Source organism: Anser brachyrhynchus (genome assembly GCF_964034855.1).
Source record: "Anser brachyrhynchus genome assembly, chromosome: 3".
Taxonomy (NCBI): Eukaryota; Metazoa; Chordata; class Aves; order Anseriformes; family Anatidae; genus Anser; species Anser brachyrhynchus.
Window position 1 is genome coordinate 78,662,306 of NC_137696.1, and position 6,000 is coordinate 78,668,305.

Genomic DNA, 6,000 nt, shown 5'->3' on the forward strand with positions numbered 1-6,000 from the left:
TAGGCAGCCTACCAGAGGACAGAGGAATGAGAGTGCTGTGAGCCATGGCCCACGTGGGGCTGCTGGCCGACAGCTCGGCTCGCAGCTGGAGGACTGGCTGAACTAGCGACTTCAGTTCCATCTCCATCCCCTGTTGTCCATTAAAGGCTTTTTGAATCTGGTTCAAGGTTCATTAAAAAAAAAAAAAGAGTTGAAAATGGAACAGGGGTCCAACCCATGTAGTGCCCAAAGCATTTTATCTTGAATTATCTTCCTGTCTAGCCGTTCTGGAGACCCAGGCTGACTGAGGGCTGATGGAGTCTTCATCAATGTCTGGATTTTGAGAGTCAAATTCCCATTTGATAGAGATCAACATTGTTCTGTGTTGTGTGATTAACCTCCCCCATCATAAATGGGCTGTGATGATATGTACTAGCTGAGAATCTGCTTTTTATTCCTCTCTCAAGTTACATGGAAAAGTAAATTTGGTAATAACATCATCGTTCCTAGAATATAAGAGTGCATCTCACAGCTGGTAACCTCTGCTGGGGAAAGAAAAGGAATAGGACAGTGTGCGAGTCAGGACTGAAGAGACCTGGCAGGACTGGGGCAGCTGGAACAACTTACAAAGCATCTGCAGACGCACCACATATGTGGACCAGCACTCAGAAAAAAACAAGGTTGTTAATATCCTATACTGAGAGATAATTTAAAAGCCTCGCCATAAAGAGAAAAGTATTATCCTCAGAGCAGGAAAAGGTATTCCCAACTCTGTTAGTCTCTGCTCTTCTTGCTCAGATGCTGATCCCATGGCATGTCTCAAGCTCAAGTGTCGTGGAAGTGATTACGTGTGAATGTACCTTTTAGATCCGTCCTTATTCAGGGCCCCCGCTCCACCATGTGTGTCTGGAGCCACAATTAGCCTCCTACTTATGCAGAGGTTAAAATCTGGCCCTTAACCTCTTTCCATTTTAGTTAATCTTCCTGTGAAATGGGTTTAACAAATATAACTGGGATGTTATTTATATTAATACTTTTAATAACTTGATGAACTAATGTAAACAGGTACCTGTTATTAGCTTAAGTGCATTTATTTAACCCACCTTTTTTTTTCCCAAGGAGTTTTTCACTTTGGAAATGTAACTGCATTGTCAGGTTGTCAAATCCTCAGTATCAAACAAGATTTCCCAGTTAGTAAGAAGCCTGATGCCATAAAAAGAATTTAGTGTTTCAGGTCAGTGTGTCAGGACATAAGAGAATTAATGTTAGTACAAGGCTTCCTCGACAAGCTCTTTTAACTGCAAGACTTAATTGCTTAAAGAGTTTGCACTTGCAAACTAGAGTGTAAGTAGCAAGAACTTACAGCAAGAATGAATTGTCTCATTTGCCTTATGTTCTTGTACGTGTAAGGTTAGAGTGATTACAACATTGCAGTATTTTCACTTCCTTCTATGAGCACTTCTGGCTTCCTGCTTTTCAGCTGGTGGTCCACAGACCACTAGAGATCCCCAGACGTCTTCTCTGGGGGTCCGTGGGAGATAAGAGACAAACACCCAGTTGTGGCAGAATTTAAATTTGCTGCACGGGGATGCACTCTGCATCTTCTACGTGCGCGTCTTTTTCAGAAAAAATATAATGATATAAGGTTTATAGTGTAAAAGGACAAAAATGTATGAATTAGAGGCTAACATGAAGAAACAGTGCTCATACTCTGAAAGTAAAACAATAAACACAATACCATAACACAGGCTATTATTGTCACATTTGACTCCAAATGAAAGTAGCTTTGCGGTAAGTACGTGACACTTCTTACCAGTTCTGACGGCAAATTAATAATGTCTCCAGGAAGAAGAAGGGCTTCACTGCACTTGCAGCATTTAACAATCAGGTTGGCAAAAGAGAATTATTTGAAATCACCTTGCTACGACATGAGGCCTTGTCCAGAACAGAGTCACTACCTCATCTCTGGCTGAGAGCACTGGGTTGAATTATCAAAAGTTCAGAAAAGCAGCAATTTCCACAGGAAATTACATTGGAAATAGCCCACATAAAACATTGGCCGTGGCTACCAGGGCTAAAATCTTTCAGGGCATTTCCTTGTTTCTGAGCACAAGAGAAGTGGTTCAGATGTAAACCCAGCTCCATCTGCCTTTTGGGAAGGTACTGGTGTGTTTTAGCATGGCTCAGCTTCATTGTTGTCTACCTGCTGTGGGATTGGATCATGTGGTAGTTAAACATTGCCATGCTGTAGGGAAGCATGGAAGAAAAACCACCAAAAGGTCATCCGGGAAAGAAACCAAAGCTGAGTTCACTTTAGAAAGTCATTAGAAAGCAAATGAGGACACTAAACGGATGCAAGGGTGGGGGGAAAAAAAAGCGGAAGGATGATCTTGAAGAGCAAGCAGTGGAATTAGGACATTCTCCAGATGGACTTTGCAAGGATTAGGCCCTAAGGCCATAGTTAGCTAGACTGGCCTTGGAGGCTAAGCTTTCTCAGTAAGCTACTAGTACTTTTCCCCCTTAGGAATGTCTATCAGTTCTTTTTTTAGGTGACTGAAGTTATTTAAAGTTTTGGTGTTTATGATATGTCACATGTTAATGAACTGATTATTTAAGAACAAGCTGCAATATAAGGTCAGTTTTGAATTCAAGTGCTATATTCAATCAGAGCAATGGGAGAAGAGAAGTGTATTCCATTCGGATCTGAAGTTGGTAATCTTTTGGTGCTGCTCCTTGCCAGAGTGTGAACACGGGGAGCAACAGGCACGTGAGGAGACTGCTGTCTGGAGGATTGAAAGGCCCTGCTAGAAATGGACATTTAAAAACCCAGACCGTTCTGCACCCCATAATGGTTTCACAAGCATAGGCTGACAGTTGATCTTGTTGCCCCCCAATTTATAGCTTCAAACCAAACAGTTTAACAAAGGAAACAAAAGAAATAGTTTATTGGCATTATTAGAGGCTCCAGCTATTGATATGCAATGACACTGGTCACAGTGTAATTGAAACAATTCTCCTACAGCCAGCAAGGGGCCATTAGACCCTAATTAGAATTGGGTTCTATTTTCTGTTCCATCTAAATTTTAAGATTTACAAAGAAGCCACTTAAAAAAAAAGGCCTTTCTCCCATGTCCTTAGAGAGTATTTTACGGAGAGTGTTTTGTTTAGCAAAGGCCTGCTAGTTCTCATTTTTTGAAAGGAAAATTCTGTTGTAGAGTGACCCTAAACTTTGCATACATCTCCACTCATAAGAAATGGCATAGGAAAATTACCATAAATAAATATGTTTTTGACTTGGAAGTGGTGGTGTAACAGTTATTTCAATATTTGGGGGAAGTACAGAAAAAGATCTATTTTTTTTCTTTTCTTTTTTTTTTTTTTCTTTTTTCAAAAAGCGTGATCTTGGGTTCAGAAAATGAGAAGACCTTTCCCCACAACACATTTGAAATAATTAGTTAACATTTTGTATAATGACTATTTGCACCGAAGGAAATAAGTAACCAACTGTGAAAAGCAGATGTCATTCAAATGCAAACTTAATTATCCTACATAAAATAAAATTGTGCTCTCATTATTCACACACATTTTTTTTTTGATTCTGTAATACTTAATATTTTAAAAGAAATGTGAATTTCTGTATGACTACAGTCATACTTTCATTTTTTTCCCAGTAAAACAAGAGTGTTCTTTGATATCACCAGTCTTATGTCAAGCCAACTTTGATGTAGCTTGAAATCAAAAGTCCCTTTCATTTCAGGCTTTTCAGAATTAAAACATCAAAATATTTTGTTTTAAGGAGACACTGAAACAATTCATTTACATTCCTTATCTGAAAAAAATCTGCTCATTTTGATCCACCTGAAATGACTTTTTTAACAAGTAAATTACCCATACAAGAAGAAAAAATTACTGAGGTTTCTTCTTGTTCTCTTCCTGCTCCTTTTGTAAGTCAATATTGCCAATCCCCTAAAGGCAAAGAGACAGACTTGGAAGCTACAGGGACATAACAAAACTGTCAAAAACAATAATATGAGAAAAAGATATTCTCAATCATAAAGCATGGCCTTAAGAAATTTCTTCAAATCTCCCTGAATTAGTATAGAAGTACAAAGAATTCTATAAGACCTTTTTCAGTTATCCCTTGACAATCAAATATTCCTCTATTAAAAAATTAGTCAAACTGTTACCCAGCTACACAACCCTATGTATCTAGTTTTAGGGGCAACTTCCAGCTCATATTTTACTCCCCTCGTTTCAAAGACACTGCATATTCTGCAGTGTCCTATTGCTGGCCTTCCAGGGTCTTGGCTTTGCTGATGGAAGTCCATTAAAACACATGGCAAATTCCAGCCCTGTTGTTGTCTTCATCTCAGCTTCTCCTACTATTCCTCTTCTAGGGCTTGGGCATGGGAAATTTTCCTTTTGGGGACCAGGGATGGCTCTGCAGAGACTGGTGTGTGGCCAGGATTGCCACCGGAGCTTTATGGCAAAAAAGGAGGAGGAGATCTGCCCCAGGCACAAAGGTGGGATCAGCTGCCAGCCTACAAGTAGGCGACAGTATCACGGATCTCTTGGGCCTCAAAATCGATCACACAAATAATCCTGTAGGTCCATTAAAACACAGTGTGAATAATTGCATTACTTCTTCACCCATTGCAAATTTTGGGATAAATGTGTTTCACAAGAAAAAATTGTTTTTTAACACTTTCTTCTTTCTAAACCCAAATTAATTTTAAAAATGCTTTTTTTTTCTTTTTCTTTTTCTTTTTCTTTTTCTTTTTCTTTTTCTTTTTCTTTTTCTTTTTCTTTTTCTTTTTCTTTTTCTTTTTCTTTTTCTTTTTCTTTTTCTTTTTCTTTTTCTTTTTCTTTTTCTTTTTCTTTTTCTTTTTCTTTTTCTTTTTCTTTTTCTTTTTCTTTTTCTTTTTCTTTTTCTTTTTCTTTTTCTTTTTCTTTTTCTTTTTCTTTTTCTTTTTCTTTTTCTTTTTCTTTTTCTTTTTCTTTCTTTTTCTTTTTCTTTTTCTTTTTCTTTTTCTTTTTCTTTTTCTTTTTCTTTTTCTTTTTCTTTTTCTTTTTCTTTTTCTTTTTCTTTTTCTTTTTCTTTTTCTTTTTCTTTTTCTTTTTCTTTTTCTTTTTCTTTTTCTTTTTCTTTTTCTTTTTTTTTCTTTTTCTTTTTCTTTTTCTTTTTCTTTTTCTTTTTCTTTTTCTTTTTCTTTTTCTTTTTCTTTTTCTTTTTCTTTTTCTTTTTCTTTTTCTTTTTCTTTTTCTTTTTCTTTTTCTTTTTCTTTTTCTTTTTCTTTTTCTTTTTCTCTTTTTCTTTTTCTTTTTCTTTTTCTTTTTCTTTTTCTTTGTCTCATCTGAAATATTTGATCATTAAAATGCAAATCCTCTTTAGCTGGTCAATGAATGCTGACCATTTTTCAACAGGGATTTAGTTTTCCCTCAGGAGATCAGTTTGTGTGGTAATTTCTGGACACGGGAATAATAAAATTGAATTTATGTGTCGTTAGACTATAGTTTCCAGAGAATTAAAGCAACATGTATTTCAGATATTTTGTTTTTAGATTTTATGGTACTCATGCAATTTTATGAAATGAAGACCTGTTTACTAGCAATAAATGTTCATATTGCTTTAGTCTGTATTATCCTGAACATCCATCAGACCTGTGGTCTATGTTTCAATGGCATGGGCACAGTGTAAGGGGCAGAGACTACAAATAAAACTCGGGCCACTCTGTTTTCAACACTGAGGGAAAGGAAATCATGCATCTTCTAAAGCACTTGGGATGTGTGTGGACCTGATCTGTGCTGACGTGAAGAGTGAGAGGTAGGCAGTGAGAGTATCACACAAAGAATGATCACAATGTAGGTTCAGGAAATATGTGTAGCTGGATTCTTCAAAGAAGAGAAGTTCTCTTCTATTTCTTAGCCAACAGCTGAATGCATCTACGTGAGGTAGTTGTAACAGTGCGTTGGTACTAGAGATAAGGCTTACCTGTATAAATTTGCTGTTTTCCTTTCTTT